This window comes from Stenella coeruleoalba (assembly GCF_951394435.1).
Source record: "Stenella coeruleoalba genome assembly, chromosome: 9".
Lineage (NCBI taxonomy): Eukaryota > Metazoa > Chordata > Mammalia > Artiodactyla > Delphinidae > Stenella > Stenella coeruleoalba.
In genome coordinates this window covers 44242768-44258317 of record NC_137155.1, presented here as the reverse complement: position 1 = coordinate 44258317, position 15550 = coordinate 44242768, and the positions used below count along the sequence as shown (strand labels likewise).

Below are 15550 nucleotides of genomic sequence, written 5' to 3'. Positions count from 1 at the left end.
AGTAGGGATTGCTCTGCCTAAGTATGATTTCCCCTTCGTAGCTGGGTAATATAGCTTTACCAGTCAGACTTCAGGAATATGTCTGGTATTCCCCGAGCCTTTTTACAGTTGCAACAGCTGATGCTACTGAATTATTTTAGCAAATGATAGACTGTTTACTTGTAGAAGAAAGAATGGTGTAATGGAAAGAGCATGGACTTGGATTCAATTCTAGTTCGAATCCTTACTCCTGCACATTTGCACAGCCTACTTAATCTCTTCATCCTTAGTTTTCTCATGTATGAAGTGGCTATACATAATGAATACCTACTGCACAAAATTTTTGCGAGGACTAAATGAAATCAAGTATGTAAAATGCAGAAGAAAATGTCTTTCACAAAGTGTGCACTTAATAAATGTATTGGTTTTTTTTTGTTAAGTTTATAAAAAATATGGTTTCTGGAGTCTCCTGGCCCTTGCATCCAATGTGCATCAGTCATTATTTTTCTCATCTAAAAAGATTAACATTTATTTTTCATCACAGAAAATGAGATTTTCACCATGTATAATATTATTTATGTTTATAAATATAAAAAAATTTAAAAATCAAGGCATAACTCATATCAGTATTTGTTACTCTGTTTCTCAAGATGCCTTTTCTAAGTGACAACTTCTTAGAGGATTAATTCTTTTAATTAATGAGCCTAACATTTAGAACCAAAATTTTTAGGTAAAGTGATTTTCAGGATTGTCAAGTGAAAAGAATGTAAGTATGAGTAATCACAGATTTGAAATTCTGTATTCATTTATCTGAAATAAGCTTGATTGACGACAGAGTTACTATTGTTTGATGCTTTAATTTTTTTCATCTCCGATATTGATGTTTTATTTCATATAAAACGGCACTATGGTAGAACATTTGCTCTTCTTTCTGTCGTAATAGACTTGCTTTAAACTAAACCCATCAAAGTGCTATACATTTAAATGCAATCATGTTTAAGTAATAATTCTCAGTGTATTTGAAAAGACTTGCACAGAAATATTTATTGTAAAGCACATGGCTTTTACAGTGCGTGCACTAGGCTGTTTTTGCTTGGTCTGTATTTATGTCTGTGTATCTACATTCCTGTTGAAATCTGAAAGAGGTGCTGTATATTTAAGTATTCAGTTTAGTCACATCAAGGTGCATTTCTGTTTAAGTATCTGTGTAGAATTGGATTAGAAGCAACACAATCAGATTTGGCTGGTGAGCCAAAATGAAATGTATATAAATTCACTTTTTTACAAATAAGTTGCTCTAAAATCAAAGTAGGAGAATAAATGTAGTGTGAAATGTTACGCAAAATACAGGCACAGCATAATTAGCAAAGGTTAGTAGAAATGCTATTTGTTAAAACCTGAAGTGTAACAGTCAGTTTCCTTATTACAGGAAATAGCAAAGCAGTTAACAAACATCATCTGTCAAAAACAGTGTTAAGGCAGGTTAAGAACCACAAATATACGAAGTTTATAAGTTGTAAAACTGAAATGGGAATGCATTTGATTTTAATATCTTTTACAAATTTTTTAAATGTTATACTGATTGATTTATTCAATAAAATTTCCAAAATCATGTTAATACTTCCTTTATCTATGGTCTGATAAAATATTTTAGATGTGGGATTTTCCTACTTTGGACAAAGTGCTTCTACTGAAGGAAGAATCTACTCATAATTAAAACTGGGGAAAGTAAGTTATTTTTTTCCATTCTGCACTTTCTTAAAATTATTGTGGTAAAATATATATAACATAAAAGTTTCCATTTTAACCATTTTAAATGTACAATTTAATGGTATTAATTACATTTACAATGTTGTGAAACCATCACCACTGTCTATTTCCAAAACTCTTTCATCACCCTAAACAGAAACTATATTTTTAATAAAGTCTTTATTCAGATATAATTCATATACTATAACATTAACTTACTTAAAGTGTACAATTCAATGGCTTTTAACATATTCACAGAGTAGAGCACTCGTTGTGTAGTTTTACAGGCAACTGTAGAACCTTTTCATCACTTCAGAAAGAAACTCTGTACCCAGTAGCAGTTACTTTTCATTTTCCCCAAACTTTCTGCCTCTATAGATTTCCATTTTCTGGACATTTCACATAGTGAAATCATACAATATATTTGATCTTTTCTGACTGGCTTATTTTACTTCTTTTGTGGCTGGGTCCTTTACTTCTTTTACTTTTCAAGGTTCATCCACATTGGAACATGTATTATTATTCCATTCTTTTTTATTGCCGAATAATATTCCATTGTATGGCTATACCATATTTTGTTTATTCATTCATCAGTTAATAGACATTCAGATTATATCTACTTTTTGGCTAATATTAATAATGCTGCTGTGAATATTTGTGTACAGGTTTTTGAGTATATATGTTTTCATTTCTCTTGGGTATATACCAAGGAGTGGAATTGCTGAGTCATATGGTAACTCTATGTTTAATCATTTGAAAAACTCCAGACTGTTTTGCAAAGGGACTGGCCCATTTTACAGTCCTAAGTGCAGTGTGTGCAAGTTCCAATTTCTCAATATCCTGGCCAATACTAATTGTTACTGTCTGTCTGTTTTTTCTTGTTTAATTAATTTTTATTGGAGTATACTTGCTTTACAGTGTTGTGTTAGTTTCTGCTGTACAGCAAAGTGAATCAGCTATACATATGCATATATCCCCTCTTTTTTGGATTTCCTTCCCGTTTAGGTCACCACAGAGCATCGAGTAGGGTTCCCTGTACTATACAGTAGGTTCTCAGTAGTTATCTATTTTATACATAATAGTGTATATATGTCAATCCCAATCTCCCAATTCATCCTGTCCCCCCTTCTCCCCCCGTTATCCATACATCCGTTCTCTCTGTCTGTGTCTCTATTTCTGCTTTGCAAATAAGTTCATCTGTATCATTTTTCTAGATTCTACATATAAGCAATGTATACGATATTTGTTTTCCTCTTTCTGACTTACTTCACTCTGTATGACAGCCTCTAGGTCCATCCGCATCTCTACAAATGACCCAATTTTGTTCCTTTATATGGCTGAGTAATATTCTATTGTATATATGTACCACATCTTCTTTATGCATTCTTCTGTTGATGGACATTTAGGTTGCTTCCACGCCCTGGCGATTGTAAATAGTGCTGCAGTGAACATTGGGGTGCATGTATCTTTTTGAATTATGGTTTTCTCTGGGTATATGCCCAGGAGTGGAATTGCTGGATCATATGGTAGTTTTGTTTTGAGTTTAGTATTTTTTTTTTTTTTTTTTTTTTGTGGTACACGGGCCTCTCACTGTTGTGGCCTCTCCCGTTGCGGAGCACAGGCTCCGGACGCGCAGGCTCAGCGGCCATGGCTTACGGGCCCAGCCGCTCTGTGGCATGTGGGATCTTCCCGGACCGGGGCACGAACCCGTGTCCCCTGCACTGGCAGGCGGACTCTCAACCACTGCGCCACCAGGGAAGCCCATTTTTAGTTTTTTAAGGAGCCTCCATACTGTTCTCCATAGTGGTTGTATCAATTTACATTCCCACCAACAGTTGTAGGAGTGTTCCCTTTTCTCCACACCCTCTCCAGCATTTATTGTTCATAGATTTTTTGATGGTGACCATTCTGACTGGTGTGAGGTGATACCTCACTGTAATTTTGTTTTGCATTTCTCTAATAATTAGTGATGTTGAGTATCTTTTCATGTTTTTGTTGGCCATCTGTATGTCTTCTTTGGAGAAATGTTTATTTAGGTCTTCTGCCCATTTTTGGATTGGGTTGTTTGTTTCTTTTTTGATATTGAGCTGCATGAGCTGCTTGTATATTTTGGAGATTAATCCCTTGTCAGTTGCTTCATTTGCAAATATTTTCTCCCATTCTGAGGGTTGTCTTTTCATCTTGTTTATTGTTTCCTTTGCTGTGCAAAAGCTTTTAAGTTTAATTAGGTCCCATTTGTTTATTATTGTTTTTATTTTCATTACTCTAGGAGGTGGGTCAAAAAAGATCTTGCCTGTCTGTCTTTTTGATTGTAGTCATCCTAGTGGATATGGTGTAGTATCTTATTATGGCTTTGATTTGCATTTACCTGATGGCTAATGATTTGAGCATTTTTTCATGTGCTTTTTGGCCATTTGTATATTTTCATTATTGGACCGATGATTATTCAGATTTTTTCCTTATTTTTAACTTGGGTATTTATGTTTTTATTATTGAGTTATAAGAGTTCTTTATATATTCTAGATAAAAGTCTATCAGATATATGATTTGCAATTATTTTTTCCCATTCTGTAGGTTGTCTTATAAATCTTTCTTTTTGAGATTCTACTGCTTCTTCTTTCTGATTTCTAATTACATTGTGATGTTACTTTGAGAAATTCTGTTCTCCTTATGGGATGTACAGTGACAAACTGAGAAAGGTTATACTTTTATTACTCTGTGCCAAGAAAGTTCACTTTCTAATCCTGCACTCTGTGCTGTAGCATTCAGGAAGCATTTATTTTGATCCCTGCTTATGTGCTGTACACTGGAACCAACCTCTGGGGGTATAAGGTGGAACTCATTCTTGGTAAGCCTACAGTCTAGTGGACAGGTCAGAAAAAGTTACGTTGTCAGGAAAAGCACTGTATCTTTACAAAGCAAGGAGAGTTTATTTTATTAGATTTATGATGTAAACTTACAAGTAGTGGAAGGAGACTTGAAAATCACTGAGTCTGTTTTACTTAATGATGTGTAAAACTAGTCTAGTGCAGTGATTTCCAACAAACGGTCTGTTTCCCCACATTTTCCACTGCCCCTCATCAGAGCTCCTGCTCAGTCTCTCTGAGCCCTGGAAGCTGATCATGCGGGCACATTATTTTTGTCATTTCCCAGGCTGTTATTCTCTCCTCTTACTCAAGTCTTATCTAGAATCCAAGGCCTGCCTTAAGGCCCCTCATGACTGGTACGTTTATGATAACTGATGATCATTTCTTTCTCTGATTAGTATAGTACTTTTGAACTTTGTGTCTTAACTAATAGTCTCATGTTTGAATGCTTAGTTGCCCTCATAGCTTAATTGTACCATAGAGTTCAGACCATTTATTTCTTTGGGACACTACTCATGGAACCGGTTGGAATAAACATGATAAAAGCAAGAGTTTCTGTTCTAACTTGGTAAAATCATTTGGAAAAGTGATGGAGGGAAACATTCTCTGGGCAAAATCAGATAGCAATGAGTTAGCATATGCATTAGTTGACATAGTTAATTAAACAAGCTGTTATGTTGAGTTGAAGGCAAGGAAAATATACAGTCAGTTATATTTGAGGCTATTTAGCATGTTTCTTTTTTCTACCCCCAGATTTTTCATGGGATATGCAGTTTTAGTAGGTTAACTTGGAGCTCTCATATGTTTAAAGTTTTCCATTTCGCACATGTTGTCTAAATATGTGCACATAGTTTTTGCTTTTGCTACCAGCCTAATAAAAGCCTCTTGTGAATGCTTATCACCTTGTAAAGTAGTTACCAGAGCTACAGTAAAATTTGCCTGCAAGTGAAAAGGCTTTGACTTCCCTAGAGGGAGAATAAAAAACATATGAGACAAATAGCAGCAACTGAAATTATCTGGTGTAGAAAGTGGCAGAATGCCAACCAAATGCTCGGTCCCTAAAATGTTTAAAATTTTTATCTCAGCTCACTAAAAAGACCACCTTGTTTAAAGAACTTCAAACACAAACTTGGAAATGTCTCATTATTTTGGTACAAGTTACACAAACAATCCCCTTTTTTTTATTGCTATCTTCAGGGATTAAGGTCCTGTAGATTTAAAAGAATTTTTTTAAGATGTTTATATCCCTTCTTAAAAATGGAGTGTTTGTATATGTGTGTTGTGTGTGCGTAAATTGTTACTGAAAGTTATTGCCATGTTTTTGATACTTCATATATCTAATTAGAAATGGTGTTGAGGGGCTTCCCTGGTGGCGCAGTGGTTGAGAGTCCGCCTGCCGATGCAGGGGACGCGGGTTCGTGCCCCAGTCCGGGAAGATCCCACATGCCGTGGAGCGGCTGTGCCCGTGAGCCATGGCCACTGAGCCTACGCGTCCGGAGCCTGTGCTCCGCAACGGGAGAGGCCACAACAGTGAGAGGCCCGCGTACTGCAAAAAAAAAAAAAAAAAAAAAAAAAAAGAAATGGTGTTGATTGTTCAGTAGGCAAAGTGGCCTTCAAGTGCATGGTGAGAAATAGTAATGAGATGCCTTCACTAGCCCGTAGGCCATGAGGACTCTTCCTAAATAATACAGATGCAAGGGGTTGATAAATCCTACTATTGTCTTGGAGTTGCCTTGGGAGGATATTATGTACTGATGTTTTGATGTCTGTCCTAGGGCAGAGGACAACTCTAGCCTTGCTTTGCTCAGAAGTATTGAGATTTGTTTTGAAGTTATCATTTAGAAAAGTCACTCACCCTTTTTCCTTTATAACTCTTAAAATTCTTAGAAAAGTCCTAGTCCTAGAAAGCCCAGTTATTGTTTAATACATTTTATTTAATTAATAATCACTCTTATTTTTTCTACAATTATTAATACTGTTCCATTTGTTGAATACTTTGTCTTATAGAGCATTTCATACATGCTACTTTATTTGATCCTTTCAGAAATCCCTAGAACAAGGCAGAGCAAATGCCTTTTTCCTGGTTTATGGATGAGGAAAACTGAGGCTCAAAAATATCCAGTGACTTGGAAAGGTCACCAGGTAGTAGTAGATCATGGGGTTTTTTTCCACGGCTCTACAGTGTTACTCAGAAAGCTTCAAATCTTGGGTTATTGTGATACTTAGCAATTATGAAATATATTTTTGCTCAGAAATAAAAAAATTCTTTTAACCAATTGAAACTGCCAGAAAGGCTGCCAGGGTAGTAACTCAAAACAGAGTGGAGACCGAAGGTTTTGGTCCTTTCATGTGAAGCGCTGAGCCCACTAGGTCAAGGTTTTGAGAAATGGGAAAACTTCATTGTTGCTTCCTGAGTTTCTCTCTGAAACTGTTTCTCTCTATAACTGAAAATTCGGCTGTCATTATTTTCAGCTTAACAGGTAATTTTCCTTGAAGGAAAAGGAAAGTTTGCTGTGTTCTTGGAAGAAAGTACAGAAATTAAATCTGAATCATTAAATTATTAGAGAATGTGCTGTTTCTGGGCCCCAAAATAGGAAAACAAAGTATAATCATCTAATAAGTCATTATATGTTTTATTGTATGCATTATGTTTTATTTTATATATAAAATATTTTATTTATGTTTTATTATATACTTGTTTATGTCATAAGGTGAAACCAAATTCTGTTTCGTGGATTAGAACATAATATAAATTCAGTACCTATTTGTAAAATACAGATTTATAGAAATATTATGGAACTAATGATGACATTTTGATATTGCTGCTGCTACAGAACTAGATGACCAGTCCCAGAATTGCAATATGAATTAATCACTCAATCTCGTTAGAGCTGCTGTAAATTTTTTTAAAGGGAGCAGGTGAGATAGGACTTATCTTTGCCTTGGATTTATGTTTATAGCAAAGTAATCAGCATTGTGCTGTGGTGGTATATTAATAATAAAATCATAATGCTGATGCACCTATTTACCAAAGTTTGTGAAATATATTTTACCTTTTCATAGCTGTTCAAATGCTATATATCATGTTGCTCTTCTGAAAATGGTAGTACATTTTAATATATGTTTTTAAAAATTATTTTTAAAATTAAAAATTTAGGGAGAAGAATTATAATATTTATTAGTACAATAATACTTTGGGATTTAGCTCTGTCAGCCTAGAACCAGGCATGGCCATCAATGAATCTAACATCCAACTTCCTACACTCCAGATACCCCTTTGCATCCCATTTTATCACTGTGCTAGAGACGTCCCATCATACGGGATTTTCCTCCATCCTTGGCTCCTCTTAAGTCAGTGTGATTACATTAATTTCTATATTTGCTTTTTTTTATTTGTTTTTCAAAAATTTCCCTTGCTAGCGCTTCTGAAAGTTCTAGCCTATAGCCTTTCCATTTTTGGTGTTGGTATTTTATAATAGATTTGAAGAAAAACTGTGTGGGATTCCAAGGAAAATATCTATCAATTACCTTTTTTTTGAAGTTAAAGTGAATGCTGTAACAATTCCACAATAAATACAGTGAGATTTAATGTGTTAAATGAATTTAAATTGTTTTGACAATTTTTCCTGAAGGACTCTTTTCTGAGTTTTTATAATCTCACTTAAGTAAGAATATAAGGTGGTTTAATTACTTTCTAGCAGCACACACTCTAACAGCCAACATTCCAGGTTAAAGCTATGTGTCTTCTTTGGGTTTGAACTGTTTCCACTTAATCCAAGGGAAAATATTTGAGGGACATTAGTTGATGCATTTTCCAGAAATGGAAGTCGGTAAGTATTTTTTTCATAGCTTATAGAATATTTAGCAATTCGAGCCTTTAATATTTAATTTTGTAACATTCTCAGTACTGGCAGCAAAGGCTTCCTCCAGAAATAGTGAGAAATTATGTGAATTCCCTTCTTGGTATGTTTAGGAGGGCAAGTCATAAATCTTTAGCCTCATATTTTTCTAAAATAAAACCAGGCGTATATCTGCTCTGATCTAATATGCAGATGTAATGAAAATATTCACAGAGTAGTATATGTTAAGATTTTGAAAGTTCTCACAAAAGGTGGCATAAACTGAAACTGTTATTATGCAGAAATCTAAGCTGTAATTATTCTTTTCTGTGATAGTTTATCTAAGTTCTGTAAAAACTTTAATAACGTTAAGTACTAATGAAAGGACCTTGTGTGTCACATTTGCATTCATAAATATCCATGAAGGATCTCTTTCACCAATGTTATTCAATCTTAGTCCAGGACAAGGTCAGACATTGATTATGTTTGACAGTTTTAACAAAAGTGAATAGGGAAGATAGATTTTCTTAATTATATTCCTAGAATGGTGAGGGGCAACGATCTTTAATATGTAGTATAATATAGAAAGAGGAATGTTAATGGAGTAGAATAATGGTCAATTACAACAATAATAATAACTACTATTTAATGAGCATCTGCTAGATGCTGGGCCACATAATAGCTCTTTATGTGTGTTTTATATAATGGGATTTTAGAAAATATCTTAAGAAGTTCAGACAGCGTTATACCCATTTGCCCAAATACGGAAAATGAAGTTCCAAGAAACTAAATGATGTGCCTAAAGCTTCCCAGCTAGAGTCCATTTCACATACATCAGACTCTACTAGCCCACGCTGCTTGTCAATGATTACCTGTGATCAGAGATAAAGGATTGATAATGTACAAGTTGTTTATTTGGCTCAGAATTGTGTTTGTGCTTTTAAATTTGAATTAACTGTCTTTGGCAGTTTGGAATTTACAACATGATGGGAGATAGTAAAACACTCAAATTAGTGTGCATATCTTGATTTTAGCTTCTCCGATCACTCTCATTTCATATTACATGTGATTCATATTTTTCTTATATTTAACAAACACATATGCAGCCCGAGTGTGTACCAGGCGCTGCTGTCAGTATTTATGAACACGAATTCATTTAATGCTCACAGCATCTCTGTGGGGTATTATTTTATCCCTGTTTTACCGATGAGATAACTGAGGCACAGAGAAGTTCAGTGACTTGCTCAAAACCACGGGTAGAAAGTGGCTGAGCTGGGATTTGAACCCAGTCAGTTTGGCTCTTAAGAGTTTGTGTTCTTAACTATGTGTATTTTTCAGATTTGACAGAATTTGGTGAAAGCCATAACTAAAACCTATTGCTGGACTTCCAAGAGTTAGAGGGTAAATGGAGATAATAAATAGTGTCAATAAAATATTTAAGAAGTAATGACCCCCAATAAGAGGGGATTCTCTGTTAAAAATAAAAGATGAATTATAAAGAGAAACTGAAAACTTTAATTGTGGAAGAAGCCAGTTTTAATTTAATTGTGGAAGAAGCCAGTTTTGACTGCTACTTTATAGATTGTTCAATGTTGTGCAGGCTTCCTTTTGTGTACATAGCTGAGCAGTGTGAATATAATGTCCTCATTACTGTTTCCTATGTTGTACCACTAGTTACATTACTTCCACTAATGAAGTATGGAGCCCTGTGATGACTATTGCCCGCCCCAACTATATGTGTCTTGGCTTTAGCCCATATAAATGAGTTTTTAAAAAATGGATCTATGGGGCAACTGAGACTTTCAGAGTTGTTACATTAAGATAGGGCTAACGTTTCCCGAGCTTTAGAGAGAGAGAGGCTAGATGCATCAATCAAAACAATGGATTGCTGAAACTGAAACTGAAGAAGTTTCTGAAAAACAAGTCAGAAATTTTTGGTTAAGATTTCAACTTGTATGAACCTCAACTTCGGCAAAAACTGAGATGAAGCAATTTTAGCTGTGTCAAGTAGGAAGGAAGGTTAGAGTTTGCTGCTCTAAGACCTCCTGGAAGTGTACTTCAGCCTGAAATTGAATATTCACTGTGGAGGTGGAGGGACAGGTGGGGAGAAACGCCGAACTCCTTAAGCTAAGGAAGGACCTTTGGCTTAAACTGGGTCTTCTGACTCCTCTGTTTACCTGTAATCAGAGGCAAGTTTACCAGAAGCTGATTGACTGGGATTTAGGTTTCAGGGCCCCTTCCTTGCACAGGCCCCCCTCCAAGGCCCTGGGAAGATCTCTAGCTGTGTATTCACAGGGCCATATGGTCTTGCAAAATTTGAAGAATTTTAAGATATTTAAAACACAATTAGTTAAGACTGCTGTCCCTTTTCTGCCCTGACCCTCCTTCCATCACATTTCTTCACATCTTAGATTGCTCTGGAGTGATCACAGGCATTTTTTTGGATCTGGCTTAAAGGGAAGTTGAGCTGGGAATATACGACTTTAACTGCAGTTTAAAAGATGTTTCAGGAGTGTTTCAATAAGACAACTGAGAAATTACAGATTCCCAATTCAAACATATATGAAGGGTTACTTCTTTTTTTTTTTTACCACTACCTTTATTTATTAAAGAACTGAGAAAATTCAGATAATGGAACATAAAACTAAAGCAATAAAAATGGTGAAATAAATAGAAACTATTCTGATGACCAAAAGTATATTGTAAAAAAAAATTCAGATTATCCCCAAAGCAGTAATTCATTTGAGAAGAAGAAATTCCAAATAGAATAAATAGGCTTGATGATTGTTTGAAGATCTAGTTAACAAAGAGGGATGAATGATAGGAATACATCGGGAAAAGAGTTATGTTTCTTGCTGATTTGTCCACAATATGGAGAAAGTTAACAAAAAACTTCATAATATGTGTCTGCAATCAGCTTTATAGTTAATGAGTGCCTGCAATTTGAAGAATACTTGGGATAAGTTGCCACGGAAGAAACTGAAACACCCTGATGTTTTGCAGCTCACATATGAAAGTAACTTTATAGAAGTTTTCCCAAATTTGACAATGATCCTAAAAATTGACTTGAGTTGTGAAGTTAAAGGAACCTTTCCTAGACATATATTTCTAAACAACTATGTTCCTGTACCACAATTAGAAGAAACATTAAATTATTCTTTAATTTTATATGTGGAAAATTATATTATAATATTGTCATTTGTCAAAATGTGGATAGCCAAAAATTTTAGGGAAAAAAAGGTATTATAGAGGTTTGCCAGATGATTAATTAATAAAAATAGGATGATATTTTTCTGGGTTTTGTGATGTTTCTGGTATTTTCAGGTGTTTAAAATTTGTAAATTTTTATCACTTCTAAATGCATTTTCACTTTCTTATATAATTTTGTATTCATAATTTTGTATTCGTCAAAAGGGCTTTAAAAATTGTATAAGCTTCAGATCCCTTACAACTTGCATCTGCCCCTGCCTTTTTAATTTGAAAAAAAAAATGTTTATTTTGTGGCAGAAGGCATAAAGTTGAGAAGTAAAAGGCCCATCCCTTGCCCTCAGTTCTAAGCCCCAGAAACAGGTTTAACCTTTCCTATATGTTTTCTACAGTTGTTAGATCTGCTTTGTCCAATAACGTAGACTCTAGCCACATGTGGCTATGGAACCCTTGAAATGTGGCTAAGTACTGAATGTTTAACTTCATTTAAATTTTGTTTAATTCCATTTAATTTCAGTGAACTTAAGTTTGAAATGAATACCCAGAATATTTATTAGAAAAGTTTTAAGTATGTTTAGAACAATTTGGGTATGAAAATACTTTGGCTTTAAATTTTGAGAAATCTGGTGCATGTGTATGCTTGTTTCCACAAAGAGGATCATACTCTGCATATACTGTTCTGCATCTTAGCTTTTAACTATATGTTTTGCACATCTTTCCTTAGCAACTTACAAATTTATCTCATTCATTTATTAGCAGCATAATATTCTATTCTATTTGTACAACCTTTTTTCACACAGTTGCTGGAGTGATTTTTTTTTCTTTTAGTATAAGTGAGATTGGGTCATTCCTGTGTTCAAAACCCTCCACTGGCTTTAAATCTATCTCAAAATAAAATCGCTTATCTTTAGTCTGTGCCTAAGGCCTAATTTGACCTATTCCTTCACTGCTTTTCTGCTCACTTCCGGGTAGGATAAGCATCTATGCATCGGTAAAGTGGGGATTAAACACAGGTACTTCTTTCTTTTAAAAACCTCTGTCAGAAATATCACTAGTAAAGTGAAATCTCTCCACTTACAAAATTGAGTTTCTCACTTATCTGACCACCACCAACTCCTTTTAAAGCAAAGAAGTCCTGTTTTCCTTCACCAGTAGTGCTCACTAAAGTAAAAGAAACCTTGTTAACCAAAGTAAAAAAATGTTGTAGGCTCCCTCTAATCAAGAGCACATTTAAAGGAGGAAACGGTGGGATGGCAGATAGCTGACGTACACTGTGTCTTAAGAATTTGGTGCTTCTTTATTGCTAGATTAAATTTCAGAATTTGGAGTCTAAATTTTCCCTTTCACATCTGGTGGCACTTTTTTTTAATCAGTGTGCAAAAAGGAGAAAAATCTGTCTGCCTCGTCTCATGCCTGTCACTACAGTCCAGCCTATGCCAGCCTTAAGGAAAAGCCTTTTGCATTGGCAAGGAGACTCCAAAATGGTTTCCAAGCATATGAAAAGTAAAGGAAGAGTTTTACAGAAAAATATAAGAATTTTTTTAAACTGGAATGGTATAAAGTAAAAAAACAATTTAATTAAACAATGAAATGTGAAAACTTGCTGGCCCAGTGTGTACATAATGTTAGTGTTCCAGTGCTGCTAGTGTAAGGCAGACTCCTGTGATCTATTTAAGCATGTAAATTTTTGGAGGATTTATGATTATTGACAGCTAAAGGCATTATAATGCATGGTATGGTGATAGTTGTAAACACATGGACTGGCACACATTTATCACTGATAAATGTGTTTTGTGGACAAAATGAATAAACAAGGTTACCATGTTGCTTTCAGTAAGTAGTGTTTGTTAGGGCATTGTGCCCTGGGAGCATGGGGCTAGAGAAATCAGGGGTGAATTAAACAAAAAGAAAGGAATATGAAGTGATGGCAGAGAAGCAGTAAACTCTAAAACTGAGGATACCCTGAAGTAGGACCCTAAAGGGCAAAGACGATTATTGAGAAACGAAAAGATAGCCTTTTGTGCCTGAGACTAGGCAAGTGACGACCCCAGTTTGGCATTGTCAAAACTTTTTAGAGTAAGGCTTGAATGAAATCAGGAATGAGGACAGGTGGTGGATTGCCTTCTCCGAGAAGTTGAAAATTGAAGTGGAAGTGTATCTGAATTGAGTGTCACTTGAGACTGTTTATGAAGAAAGTGACAGAAAATCGGACTATTCCTGGCTTATAAATAAAATGGGCATTAATGGGCTCTTCTACGCAGACAATGCATGAGTCAGGCCGACTTTAGGCGTGCCCTGATTCAGGTTCTAAAGAAGGCCCAGAATCTTTGGCTTTACATTTCCCCCCTGTGTGTAGGCCTGGTCTTCAGACTAGCTGCCCCCCTCTGGTGGCAGGATGGCCACAGCAGCCCCAGACCTGTTCTTTGATGTATGTGTTGGTCACCATTGTCTCCACACTAGGGGTTGCCTTTCCCACTCTTCAGGGTGTCTTTTAATAAGCAAGTTTTTAATTTTAATGTTGAATTGATCAATCTTTTCCCCTTTCGGTTAGTACTTTATGGGTCTGTACAGGTAATCTTTGCCTACCTCAAGTTCAAGACAATATTCCCTTATGTTATCTTTTAGTCAGTACTGTTTTACCAATCATGTATAGAGTAATAGTCTGCTCAGAATTTCTTTAAAGTTTCTGAATCATTCTAGTCTGTGACCAGGGTTGAGGATCGCTGGCCTAGATGGTGCTGATAGTCTTCCCGAGATTCCTGGATGTTGCCACAGCGTGGGGCACCTGCTCACCCCAGAAGAGATGAGCAGTTTGGTAGAACACCTGTGTTGATCTATTTTGTGGCAAACTAATATGCATAAAAGCTTTTTATTTTAAATGAATAGGATTTTGCCTTTTTTTGAGAGATGAGTTACTACTTTTATTAAGAGGTGAGTGATGTGAATGTGTTACTGGTTAGTAAATAGAGAAAAATCAATTATATGTTCAGGGTGTCGTCTTGGATTCTGAGATCTTGAGACACTTCAACTTCAGGACTCCTTGAGCCTTTATTTTTGACATCGTTGCACATATAAGGTATCCAAGATGTGAGAAAATAAAATTATTCCAGATGTTGCACCTTTTTCATTTTTTAGAATGTTTCCATCTAATCCTCTCCCCCAAAGAAAAATTCCCCTTGGAATTGCTTCTGTTATTATTTGTATTCGTTTTTAAACGTTGACAACCATGTGGACATAGTACAGGTGGTTTTGTAAGAGAGTGAGCTATAAAGTTCTTTGTGCCGTGCTGTAGAAGAGGAAATACTTAAAAATTACCAAAGCAAAGCTGCTTTAAAAGCAATTGAACATGTTTTGGAGCCAGATGTAAGTTAGGTAACTTTTTTCTTGAAGATGAGTTAACAGATATTTGGTAATTATAATTTTGGAGAGACAGAAAGGCAGCAATATACTGATTACATGTCAGACTCTGGCTAGAATCCTCCCTCCACCACTTGCTAGCTGTGTGGCCTTGGCAAGTCCTTTAACCTTTCTGAAATGAACATGATAGTCATTCCTACCTCATAGGGGCATTGTATGGATTAAATAGAAAATGCAGAGAATGCAGATAAGGCTCAAAGCTATCAGTGCCTGGTACATAGTATGTGCTCACTAAATCGTGGTTATTCCCTTGGTTCTGCCTCCATCACCATTCCAGAGGCTGCAGCAGGATCTGTGTTGTGTTTCATCATATCTCCTCATGGTCCCTCACAGTGGGGGGATTGGGGAGGCGCACCCGAAAAGTTGAGGGAAGGATCTGGAGTGTGATTTATTTAAAATTTTCTAAAAATGTGTTTACTTAGTTGGATTTGTTTGTTTGTTTTTGTTATGTTATTTTGAGAACCAGAGACTTCTTTGCTTCCTTGCTCTCAC

At 35.6% G+C, this 15550-nt stretch overlaps 1 protein-coding gene across 4 annotated transcripts in view; it reads left to right on the top strand.

Moving 5' to 3' along the window:
* Positions 1–15550, top strand: part of UMAD1 (UBAP1-MVB12-associated (UMA) domain containing 1) — a 271483-nt gene that overhangs the window by 125778 nt on the left and 130155 nt on the right. The gene's annotated exons all lie outside the window — the stretch shown is intronic.